This window comes from Perca fluviatilis, chromosome 8, assembly GCF_010015445.1.
Source record: "Perca fluviatilis chromosome 8, GENO_Pfluv_1.0, whole genome shotgun sequence".
Lineage (NCBI taxonomy): Eukaryota > Metazoa > Chordata > Actinopteri > Perciformes > Percidae > Perca > Perca fluviatilis.
This window is the reverse complement of record NC_053119.1, coordinates 32,997,994-33,011,635: the sequence shown is the minus strand read 5'-3', so window position 1 is coordinate 33,011,635 and position 13,642 is coordinate 32,997,994.

Here is a 13,642-nt window from a genome sequence, read left to right as displayed (position 1 = left end):
TTACCCCTGAACAGGTTAGCATTTAGCTTCACTAATTTGTCACAGCTACTAGTAGGGATAGGCATTTTTTTTGTTACTTCAACATTCAGGTACTCATATTATAGGGGTGGCGGTAGTCAGGGCCGTACTGGGACTGAAATTCAGCCCGGGACTTTAAGATGGAGAGGCCTTTTACGCGAGTGCCCTTGGTGCACGAGCAGAAGGATTTTTTGCAGTTATTTTAATTCTAATAGTGTTTTTATGGTATAAAGAGAATCAGATTAAGCTGAAGACCTTCAAGAAACTCTGGGTTGACACCTGCCTCCTCTGGTTGTATAAGCAAGTAACCACTGCACTGAACACAACCAGGTCAGCAAAACCTAATCTCGAACACATAAGTCACAGTATACTGCTAACTACCAGCATGTCATGTGCACAGTCAGTTGGAGTGATAAAATAGTTACAAATACTCACACTCATGTACTCAAAAACTACAATGCAGTCCCATAAAATAGAGATTTGTGTGTGTGTGTGTGTGTGTGTGTGTGTGTGTGTGTGTGTGTGTGTGTGTGTGTGTGTGTGTGTGTGTGTGTGTGTGTGTCCTTACTTTCTCAGCTTGGCTCCCTGGCTCAGTTTCCCCTGTGATGGACCCTGCCTCTGCTTACTGATTGTGCAGCTACATATGCATGAGAAGAACATCAGTTATAAATATGACTAAGAATAAAACATTTTCTAATTCAATCTGTGCTTCAGTCAAGTTATTATCTATTATGTGGAACTATTGACATTTTATCCTATATGTAAATATCTGATTGATTGATATGCCTAATATGATTGCCTACCCAGCCCTACACACTGCCCCTCTACCTGTCTGTTTCCTGCTCTTCCTCTCTCCTCCTCCCTCCTCTCTCCTCCTGCTGCTCTCTCTCTCTCTCCTACTGCTCCTCCTCATCTTCTCTCCTCTGCTGCTCCTCCTCTTCTCTTCTACTGCTCCTCCTCCTCTTTCTCGCTGTTCCTCCTCATCCTCCTCTTCTCTCCTGCTGCTCCTCCTCCTCTCCCCTGATGAGAGTGTATGTGTGCAACAATAGAAAATAAAACCATTAGCTTATCAAAGCAAAAATCTGGAGACAGAAACAACTCACGTATACAGGCCTAAAACTCCTAAAAACCTAAAACTGTCCTACCTCACATCACCAAATCCAAACCTGACTGAAAGTAAACTCTTTTTCGGTGCCTTAAGTTTGAGCCAATCGGATGTCAGGAAAAACAAGGATCAGACCAAGTTAAGAGGGGCTGCTCGTATCCCCCCTCAAGATTGAAAGTATTGGTTTGGCCCGGTCTGAAACACACAGACACAGCGCCCGGCTCAGCTAAACGGCCGGCCAGGCCAGTCACGCATGAAAAAAAAAAGTATTGACCACCGCCGGTTCGGCCTGAAATGGACCGGCCGTTCGGGATTGTTCCCGGTATTCCCGATGGCCAATCCGCCTCTGGCGGTAGTCCGTAGGGTGTTGGGTTGGGAACCGGAGGGTCGGTAGTTCAAGTCTCCGTATGGACCAAAGTACGGAGTGTGGACTAGTAGCTAGAGAGATGCCAGTTCACTTCCTGGGCACTGCCAATGTGCTCTTGAGCAAGGCACCGAACCCGCTCCAACCACTCAGGGCACCTGTCCAGCAGTCGCAGCCCCCTCACTCTGACATCTCTCCATTTGTGCATGTATAGGACTGAGCTGTGTGTGTATTTCAGGCCTGGTTGTGTTAGTGTCTACACAAAAACAGAGTGTAAATTGTAATTGTAATTTCCCCTACTGGGGATCAATAAAACGTTTTTTCCCCCACAACCCGCAGGCGTAGGGAGGCAACCCTCTCGTCCACCGGGGTAAACTCCAGCGGCGCCAGCCGGGGACTTGTGAGTATCCCCACACCCGCCCGGCACCTCACACCCTGGGCAACTCGGAGAAGAAAAAGAGTCCAACCCCTATCTAGGAGTACGGTTCCAGAACCGAGACTGTGCTTAGAGGTAAGCCCCACCAGATCTAACCGGGTAAACTCTGACTGTTGTTTGTGCATATGCACCAAACAAAAGTTCGGAGTATTTGGCCTTCTTGGAGACCTTGAGTGGAGTCCTGCATGGGGCTCCAGTGGGGACTCCATAGTTCTGCTGGGGGACTTCAAACGCGCACGTAGGGCAATGATGGAGACACATGGAGAGGCATGATTGGGAGGAACGGCCTACCTGATCTAAACCCGAGTGGTTGTTTGTTGTTGGACTTCTGTGCTAGTCATGGATTGTCTATAACGAACACCATGTTCGAACATAGGGATGCTCATAAGTGTACTTGGTACCAGAGCACACTAGGCCCAAAGGTCAATGATCGATTTTTATAATCGTTTCATCTGATCTGAGGCCGTATGTTTTGGACACTCGGGTGAAGAGAGGGCGGAGCTGTCAACCAATCACCATCTGGTGGTGAGTTTGGTCAGGGGGGGGGAAGACTCTGGACAGACCTGGTAAGCCCAAACGGGTAGTGCCGGTAAATTGGGAACGTCTGGAGGAGGCCCCTGTCTGACAGACTTTCAACTCACACCTCCGAGGGGGGGGTATCCCATGTCGAGGCGTGGGGGAATTGAACCCGAAGTGGACAATGTTCAAAGTTTCCATTGCTGAAGCTGCGGTGAGGAGCTGTGGTCTTAGGGTCTTAGGTGCCTCAAGGGGCGGTAACCCACGAACACCGTGGTGGACACCGGTGTTCAGGGAAGCCGTCCGACTTAAGAAGGAGTCTTTCCGGGATATTTTATCCCAGAGGACTCCGGAGGCAGTTGCAGGGTACCGAAGGCCGAAGGGCTGCAGCCTCTGCCGTGAAAGAGGCAAAGCAGCGGGTGTGGGAGAATTTTGGAGAAGACATGGAGAAGGACTTCGGTCAGCCCCAAGGTGCTTCTGAAAACCGTTCGCCACCTCAGGAGGGGAAGCGGGGAACCATCCAAGTTGTGTACAGTAAGGATGGGACAATGTTGACCTCAACTGAGGAGGTAATAGGGCGGTGGAAGGACCACTTTGAGGAACTCCTGAATCCAACTAATACTATGTTAGAGGCAGAGCTGGAGGATGATGGGGGATTATTGTCAATTTCCCAGGTGGAAGTCACTGATGTAGTAATATAATTGATGAGATCCGTCCAGAAATGCTCAAGGCTCTGGGTGTGGAGGGGCTTTCTTGGTTGACACGTGTGCGTGGAAGTCTGGGACAGTGCCAAAGGAGTGGCAGACCGGGTGGTGGTTCCCCTTTTCAAAAAGGGGGACCAGAGGGTGTGTGCCAATTACAGGGGTATCACACTTCTCAGCCTCCCTGGTAAAGTCTACTCCAAGGTGCTGGAAAGGAGGGTTCGGCCAATAGTCGAACCTCAGATTGAAGAGGAACAATGTGGATTCCGTCCTGGTCGTGGAACAATGGACCAGATCTTCACTCTCGCAAGGATCCTGGAGGGAGCCTGGGAGTATGCCCATCCGGTCTACGTGTGTTTCGTGGATTTGGAGAAGGTGTATGACCGGGTCCCCCGGGAGATACTGTGGGAGGTGCTGCGGGAGTATGGGGTGAGGGGGTCTCTTCTCAGGGCCATCCAATCTCTGTACGACCAAAGCGAGAGCTGTGTCCGGGTTCTCGGCAGTAAGTCGGGCTCGTTTCAGGTGAGGGTTGGCCTCCGCCAGGGCTGCGCTTTGTCACCAATCCTGTTTGTAATATTTATGGACAGGATATCGAGGCGTAGTCGGGGTGGGGAGGGGTTGCAGTTCGGTGGGCTGGGGATCTCATCACTGCTCTTTGCAGATGATGTGGTCCTGATGGCATCATCGGCCCGTGACCTTCAGCACTCACTGGATCGGTTTGCAGCTGAGTGTGAAGCGGCTGGGATGAGGATCAGCACCTCTAAATCGGAGGCCATGGTTTTCAGCAGGAAACTGATGGAGTACCTACTCCAGGTAGGGAATGAGTCCTTACCCCAAGTGAAGGAGTTCAACTACCTTGGGGTCTTGTTCACAAGCGAGGGGACAATGGCGCAGGAGATTGGTCGGAGAATCAGCGCAGCAGGGGTGGTATTACATTCAATTTATCGCACCGTTGTGACGAAAAGAGAGCTGAGCCAGAAGGCAAAGCTCTCGATCTAACGGTCAGTTTTCGTTCCTACCCTCACCTGTGGTCATGAAGGCTGGGAGTAGAGCCGCTGCTCCTTCGCGTCTAAAGGAGCCAGTTGAGGTGGTTCAGGCATCTGGTAAGGATGCCCCCGGGCGCCTTCCTAGGGAGGTGTTCCAGGCACATCCAGCTGGGAGGAGGCCTCGGGGAAGACCCAGGACTAGGTGGAGGGATTATATCTCCAACCTGGCCTGGGAACGCCTCGGGATCCCCCAGTCGGAGCTGGTTAATGTGGCTCAGGAAAGGGAAGGTTGGGGTCCCCTGCTGGAGCTGCTCCCCCCGCGACCCGACACTGGATAAGCGGACGAAGATAGATGAATGGATGGATGGTAATGAGGGTAAGACAACTGTGCCTCTTTAGAATGAACCAAAAATCTAAGATTTTGGTTACATTTTGATTACTATAGCTCCAACAGAACAAATAATTCATTCACTCATGAAGATAATCTCATAATTTTGCATTTATATTGCAGATAATAATTAGGTTTTTAAAATTTTGCCTGAACTTAATATGTAATCACTCTTTGTTTTATATCTATGTTTGTAACCTTATAATGTTCCCCACCAAGCATTAGCATGAGCTACTTGTCAACATAGCACATAACGTTAAGATGGATGGATCGATATTGAAATGTATCAATAAATAAGGTCTCTGTTGCATCACTGTGTTGTAAGGGGCATGTAAACGATGACAAAATGATGCCTTCTTTCTGTGTCATTGTATGATTTACGATTACTCTCAAATGTATCATCTGGGTGCCCATGTTTTGATGGAAGATAAAGTAACTAGATGGGTCAAAGGTGACGCCAACGACAGGCGACTAAATGAAACGTTCTGTGTCATTAAAATAAAATAACAGATTTTTCTGGGTTTGAACATTGTTGGAAACATTTGGGATAGTGTAAGTACACAACTCAACAAAAAATATAACATAGGTATAGTTGTTTTTAGACATTTTAATGCAGAAATGTTACATATTGTACCATTAAAGCAACACTAAAGAACTTTTCCTGCTTCGGTCCCCCTACAGTTTGGAAGCAGGTAGCGGATCTGTAGTTCGAATGAACTGGACAATGTAATGTAATGGACAATTCCGCTTCCAACCTGTAGGGGGACCGAAGCAGGAAAAGTTCTTTAGTGTTGCTTTAAGCTGACGGTCCCTCCGCCTGACTCACTTCCCACTGCTAGACTTCACCAGGAGGATGTGACTTAAGGACAAATTCTATCTAGATTATGTAATAATTTAGAATTTTGCAAGTGAAGAAAGTCAGTTTTTCATAGGGTCATCATAGGGCCACTTAGTTTTGTTTGAACCCGCTCAGTGAACTACATATCTCGTCATGTCATTTAAAAGATAATTTAGCAAGTTGTTGTGAAACAATCGGATCACGATTGTTTTGTGGTTTAAATCCTATCATCTATTAGCTTGACCTCTGTGAGTTGATTCTGAAAGCAGTGGCAAGATTCAGAGAACAAAGCGACATGAAGCAGGGTTCAGTTCACCATGTTCTAAAGGTTTAATGAGACACACAAGGATACATAAACATTTTCTAACAATTCCTACCTTCATTTGGATGAAGTGTTGTAAGATACAAAAGAGAGTCAGAATGGACAGAAGGATGTTCTCAAGGTTGGCTCACACAGATAGGAAAGAGAGACAATAAGAGAGGCTTCTCAGAGTGCTCACAGAATGGAATGCAGAATGTACAACACAAGTCAAGAAAGTCTCAGTTTGGTTCAAATCCTATCCTCTATTGGCTTGACCTCTGTGAGCTGATTCTGAAAGCAGTGGCGAGATTCCGGAGAACAAAGGGACATGAAGCAGGGTTCAGTTCGCATTTTAAAGGTTTAACGAGACACACAAGGATAGGTACATATTTTCTAACAATCCCTTCTTTCATTTAGATGACGTGTAGTAAGATAAGAAAGAAACTCCAGAGAACAGGATTGGTTCAAGGTTTGTTCATACAGAAGGAAAAACAGTGTTACAATTTATGACACAGGTAAAAGTAAAACAGATGAGAGTTCTTCAGAGTTCTCATAGAATGGAATGTGGAATATATATATATATATATATATATATATATATATATATATATATATATATATATACATATTCACAACAATATGGTTATATGTAATGAGGTGCACTGACAAATGCATTCAAGCAAACCAGTTTAGATGTGGCATTAAAGTCAAAACATGGGTCACATGGATGGAAGTCCTTTGTCTGAAATATTTGAAGTCCCAAACAACTACATCAGAGGCTAAAGAGGACAGAGATGAGTACAACAGGAGGAAGAGCAGCTGGCTTAGAGTTCAGAAGGAAAATGGCCTCATTGTATGTTCCTGTTTACATCTCTGCCTGTATGGACAACTAGAGGGGTTCTTGGGTTGTTGATATAAAACGATTCCCCTCCAACAGAGAACAGAAGGACAGCAGGAAGATGAGTTCTCTAATAAGAACCTGATTTCTTCATCTTCTTCTTTTCATCTCTGTGCTTCATTGATAGCCAGTAAACAAGATCACTATGGTGCAGACTAAAAGGTTAATATTAACCACACTGTAAAAATATTCTGTTAAAAGTAAAAGTCCTGCATTGAAAATGTTACTTAAGTAAAAGTATGTAAGTATCATCAGGAAAATGTACTTAAAGTATTAAAAGTTAAAGTAATCCTCACATTTTAGAAACTGGAAACGATCCAAACAGTTCTGTCAATCAAACGTGTTTAATCTGCTGATCATTTTAGCTGTAGGCTTACTTGTATAGGCCTATATATTGTTGGGTAGTTTAATTTATAATAAAACATTGTATTTTATAAACTACATGTGTTTTGTGTGCAAAAATCTTCATTTGTAAAGTAACTAGTAATTCAAGATGTCAAGATGTAATGTAGTGGAGTAAAAAGTACAATATTTCTCTCTGAAATGTAATGGAGAGATGGACTTAAAATCTGTACTTAAGTACAGTACTTGAGTAAATGTACTTAGTTACATTCCAACACGGCTAAAAGGTATGCTTGTATGTCAAAAGACTGAACTGAAACTGAAACGCAATTAATACGGAAAATCATTTTATTTAGGGATAGTTACCAAAATCCAGTATTAGTATTGTGTTGGAATTTGGAATAAATTTGGTGGATTTATGAGGACTTGAGACAGCTAGCTAGACTATCTGTTCAATCTGAGTTTTCTCTCGCACGACTATTTTGCAGCGGCTCTGTGCGGAGTTTAGCACCGCCCATTACGATTCTGATTGGTTTAAAGAAATGCCATTAAACCAGAGCACATTTTCCTACCATCCCCAAATGCTGTGTGGAGTAGCCAGACCCTCCTTCAGCACACTTTGGAGGAGGGTCTGGCAAAGCGAGACTACAATATATGTAACTCTTTAAGCCCTTTCCCAAACCAAAACGGTAACATTAGATTTGTCTTATATTACTTTGATTCATCTTATGCCCTATTTGCACAGGACTAGTATTAATTCAATTCAATTCAATTTTATTTACAGTGTCAAATCATAACAGGAGTTATCTCAGGACACTTTACAGATAGAGTAGGTCTAGACCACACTCTATAATTTACAAGGACCCAACAATTCCAGTGATTCCCCCAAGAGCATGCATGAATGTGTAACTGCGACAGTGGCAAGGAAAAACTCCCTTTTAGGAAGAAACCTCGGACAGACCCAGGCTCTTGGTAGGCGGTGTCTGACGGTGCCGGTTGGGGGTGTGATTAACAATGGCAATAATAGTCACAATAAAGATAATGACTAGAAGTAGTAGTTGTAATGATGAAATGTACAGCCGTACGTCATCCTTCCACCGCTGGTTGTCAGGGTGGTGCCCAGCTAATGATGTGGGCTATGTGAATAACTGGAGGGCGTTCTGGGGAAAGCCTGGTCTGATTGAGAGAGACGGCATTCATCCCACCTGGGACGGTGCCGCTCTCATATCAAAAAATCTGAACGAGTTTATCAGACATAAACCATGACAACCCAAGTTTGATATTAGTAATCAGAGGTGCAGTGCTACGCGCCCCTCTGTGCTTCCGTTGGAGCAGTCGCCCACTCATAGTCTAATAAGCACGGTGTCTGTCCCCCGGCTCAGATCGGTTAAATCAAAGGTAAACGAAAGATGCGCTATACTTAACAACCTAATTGGAATTAAAACTACTGCAATAGAACAAAATAGGAAAATTAGATGTGGACTATTAAATATTAGATCTCTGTCTTCTAAAGCAGTATTGGTAAACGAGTTGATATCAGATAATAAAATTGATTTATTTTGTCTTACTGAAACCTGGCTGGGCCATGAAGACTATGTTAGTCTAAATGAAGCCACTCCTCCCAGCCATATTAATACTCAAATTCCTAGAGGCTCAGGCTGAGGAGGGGGAGTTGCAGCCATCTTTGATGCAAGCCTGTTAATTACTCCTAAACCTAAATTACATTATAACTCATTTGAAAGTCTTGTTCTTAATCTTCAACATCCAAAATGGAAAACATTACAGCCAATTATATTCGTTGTTATTTACAGGGCTCCAGGTCCGTATTCTGAATTTTGATCTGAATTCTCAGAGTTTTTATCATGTTTAGTCCTTAAATCAGACCAAGTACTTCTTGTAGGTGATTTTAATATCCATGTGGACGTTGACAATGACAGCCTTAGTACTGCTTTCAACTCATTACTGGATTCAATCGGTTTCAGTCAGAGTGTGCACAAGGCGTACGCACTGTTTTAACCAAACCCTAGACCTTGTGCTGGCATATGGTATTGAAATTGAGGATTTAATAATTTTTCCAAGAATTTGGTATTATCAGATCATTCTTTAATCACTTTCGAATTCTTACTACCTGATTATATTAAATTAGATAAAAGCTCCTACACCAGATGCTTATCTGACAGTGCTATAGCTAAATTTAAAGAAGATATTCCAACAGCATTCGACTCTATGTCATGCCTTAACATAACAGAGGACCTGTATGTTAACCTCAGTCCCTCTCAAATTGATGGATTTGTAGACGGTGTTACGACATGCCTACGGGACTACCTTAGACTCCGTCGCTCCCTGAAAAAGAAGATGATGAAGCAAAGGAAACTAGCACCTTGGTATAACTCCCAAACTCGAGAATTAAAACAAATCTGCGAAACCTCCGAATGTGTGGCGTTTCCACCAAGGTGGAAGAATCTCGTTTTGGATTGGCAAGAATGTCTCAAAACCTATAGGAAGGCCCTAAGAAAGGCCAGATCAGACTATTACTCATCACTCATAGAAGAAAACAAGAACAACCCAAGGTTTCTTTTCAGCACTGTCGCCAGGCTGACAGACAGTCACAGCTCTACTGAGCCATCTATTCCTCTAGCTCTGAGTAGTGATGACTTCATGAGCTTCTTCAATGATAAAATTACAACAATTAGAGATAAAATTCATCACCTTTTACACTCAACTTCTAACGGTTCACCTTTAAACGCAGAGTCGTTAGAAATAAAGACTAGTCTTGACATATACTTAGACTGCTTTTATCCTATAGACCTTCAACAATTAATGTTAAAGATATCCTCAGCTAAGCCATCTACCTGTCTCTTGGACCCCATCCCAACGAGACTACTCAAAGAAGCATTACCTGTGGTTAACACCTCATTACTAGATATGATCAATATGTCTCTATTAACAGGTTATGTACCACAGTCATTTAAAGTAGCTGTGATAAAACCTCTTCTGAAAAAAACCACCCTGGATCCTGAGGTCTTAGCAAACTATAGACCTATATCTAACCTTCCCTTTCTATCCAAGATCCTTGAGAAGGTGGTTGCTAATCAGTTATGTGATTTTCTACATAGCAATAGTTTATTTGATGACTTTCAATCAGGATTTAGAAAGAATCATAGCACAGAGACGGCACTGGTGAAAATTACTAACGACCTTTTAACTGCTGCAGACAAAGGTCTTGTCTCCATTCTTGTTTTACTAGATCTTAGTGCTGCATTTGACACAATTGACCATTCAATCCTGTTACAGAGATTGGAACACTTGGTTGGCATTAAAGGAATTGCTCTGAGTTGGTTTAGGTCCTATTTCTCTGATCGATCTCAATTTGTGAATGTTAATGATAAATCCTCCAAGTACGCTAAAGTTAGCCATGGGGTTCCTCAAGGCTCAGTGCTTGGACCAATTCTATTCTCCTTATATATGCTTCCTCTAGGCAATATTATTAGAAAACACTCAATTAACTTTCACTGTTATCGCGGATGACACCCAATTATACTTGTCAATCAAACCAGACGAAACCAGTCAGCTAGCTAAATTTCGCGTTGCATTAAGGATATAAAATCTTTGGATGACCTATAATTTTCTGATGTTAAACCCTAACAAAACTGAAGTTATTGTGCTGGGCCCTAAACACCTCCGAACTTCATTATCTAGCGATATAGCTACTCTGGATGGTGTTGCCCTGGCCTCCAGCACCACTGTTAGAAATTTAGGAGTTATCTTTGATCAGGATATATCCTTTAATGCCAATCTAAAACAAACCTCAAGAACAGCCTTTTTTCATCTTCGTAACATTGCCAAAATTAGGAATATCCTGTCTCAAAACGATGAGCAACTAGTCCATGCATTTGTTACTTCCAGGCTGGACTATTGTAATTCCCTACTGTCAGGTTGCTCAAATAAGTCTCTTAAGACTCTCCAGCTGATCCAGAATGCTGCAGCGGTGTTCTCACAAGAACTAAGAAAAGAGATCATATTTCTCCTGTATTAGCTTCTCTGCATTGGCTTCCTGTTGAATCCAGGATTGAGTTTAAAGTCCTTCTCTTGACCTACAAAGCTCTAAATGGTCTAGCACCATCATATCTAGAAGAGCTCCTAATACCCTATTGTCCTACTAGAGCACTGCGCTCCCCAGAATGCAGAGTTACTGGTGGTACCTAGAGTCTCTAAAAGTAGAATGGGAGCTAGAGCCTTCAGTTATCAGGCTCCTCTCCTATGGAACCAGCTCCGATCTGGGTTCGGGGGCAGAAACTGTCACCTCATTCAAGAATGAACTTAAAACTCTCCTATTTGACAAAGCTTATAGTTAGGGAGTGAGGAGTTGCAGTGTTCACCTAACTGGCCCAACTGCTTCTCTTCATAATTGTTAGATTAATAATACATAACAAAGTAGAGGGAGGCAGGCCAGCCAAGCCAGATCCGGGCGGGGGAGAGTTCTAAGCCCGAAAACGCTACCTCTCCTTATGACCTGTCTCTCTTAGTTACCTGTTATAGTTACGCTGTTATAGTCCTAGACTGCCGGGGACTTCCTTCCTTTGACACACTGAGCTGCTCTCTCCTCTCCCTTTCTATTACTGTTACTATTACTATTTGTGTGCAGCCCGTCCCAGAAATGCTTGTTACTAATCCTAGCTTCTGGGGAGTTTACTCCCCGGAGTCCTTATGCTTTTTTTTCCCCCCAGCTTATTTCCTTGGAGAACGTTGGCACCAAGATCCTGGTTGCAGCTGTCGCCGTGGTCCTGCTGCACTCCCTGCTGAACTCAGCGATGCCCTGCAATGCCATGCTGCGTCCTGCTGAACCCTGCAGCTTCCCGCTACATCCAGTCACTGTTCCATTATTAATGTCGTATCCCACCTGTTCATAACCCCCCCCACCCGCTTGTCACACATCTTACCACCAAAAAAAGAGCCTGGGTCTGTCCGAGGTTTCTTCCCAAGAGGGAGTTTTTCCTCGCCACTGTCGCACTGCTTGCTCTTGAGGGAATTACTGGAATTGTTGGAATTGTTGGGGCTTTGTAAATTATAGAGTGTGGTCTAGACCTACTCTATCTGTAAAGTGTCTCGAGATAACTTATGTTATGATTTGATACTATAAATAAAATTGAATTGAATTGAATTGAATAGTTCATGGTGTCACAGAGCACAGTAGGGCGTAACAGGGCGTGGCAGGGCGTTGGCCGGACATAGCAAGTCGAAGCTGGGCATTGCAGAGCGTAGCAGGGTGTAACAGGGCACAGCAGGGCATAGAGAAGGACCACGGCGACAGCTGCCACCATGATTAACTGCGCTACTTTCAGATGGTTCTATTTTAAAGATGATTTTTCTTTTCTTCATAATGTGTAGGACTACTCCTTTTTATTATTTGAGTAGTTCCTCTCTCACCATGCCCCTGAAGCACTGCCTGCTTCCTCGCGCCCATGTTGAGCAATTGTGCTGATTTCTTCTGTGAGGCCGAGCAAAATCTTGAAAGAACACACGATTTCCTGCCCCTCTCCCTGCTTAACATGATGGTTGGTTGTAAGGATGTCACGAGAATCGGTACTTCCGTACCAAGTTGGTACCAAAATTCTGAAAACGTGACGGAACTTGTTTTTCTACAGTACCGTAGGTACCGGGGCATTATTATGGAACCCACGCAACCTCTAGGCAAGACCCGCCCTTCAATAGCATTCACACACTACTATTGGCCAGGCATCCATGCTTACGCAAGGTAACGTAACCCGATTTGTTCAGGTCCTATCCCCTGACCAATCGGCTATCCTATCCTTAACCACTCAAGGTCAATGCCTAACTCCAACCAATCAAGCTGCTTCGTAGGGCGGGACTTGCCTAGAAGTTACGTGGGATCCATAATAACACGGTACCAGAGGATCCAACTTTTCCGGACCTGACGTGGGCAATATACGCCTACAAGTGTTAGAAAGCTGGCTCGCACAGAAAAACAGAGCGCCTCATCTCCGTGCACGTTGCTCACTGATGGCTTGATTGCAGTCAGCCTTTGGCTTTCCCGTATATCTACAGCAACGGCTTTCCCGACACCTGGAGCTTCCGAACAGAAAGTACATCCGTTTCTCTCTGCTATGTCTGTCACAGCCTAACTTTAGCTATGATAGCTACCAGTGGTGTAGTCTAATGTATTGTAGTGGGTATACTGTACTGTATATATATATATATATATATATATATATATATATATATATATATATATATATATACATATATATATATACATACAGTACAGGCCAAAAGTTTGGACACACCTTCTCATTCAATGTGTTTCTTTATTTTCATGACTATTTACATTGTAGATTCTCACTAAAGGCATCAAAACTATGAATGAACACATATGGAATTATGTACTTAACAAAAAAGTGTGAAATAACTGAAAACATGTCTTATATTTTAGATTCTTCAAAGTAGCCACCCTTTGCTTTTTTTGATAACTCTGCAAACCCTTGGTGTTCTCTCAATGAGCTTCATGAGGTAGTCACCTGAAATGGTTTTCACTTCACAGGTGTGTTTTGTCAGGGTTAATTAGTGGAATTTTTTTCCCTTATTGATAAAAAAGCAAAGGGTGGCTACTTTGAAGAATCTAAAATATAAGACATAAGACAGTTATTTCACACTTTTTTGTTAAGTACATAATTCCATATGTGTTCACTCATAGTTTTGATGCCTTCAGTGAGAATCTACAATGTAAATAG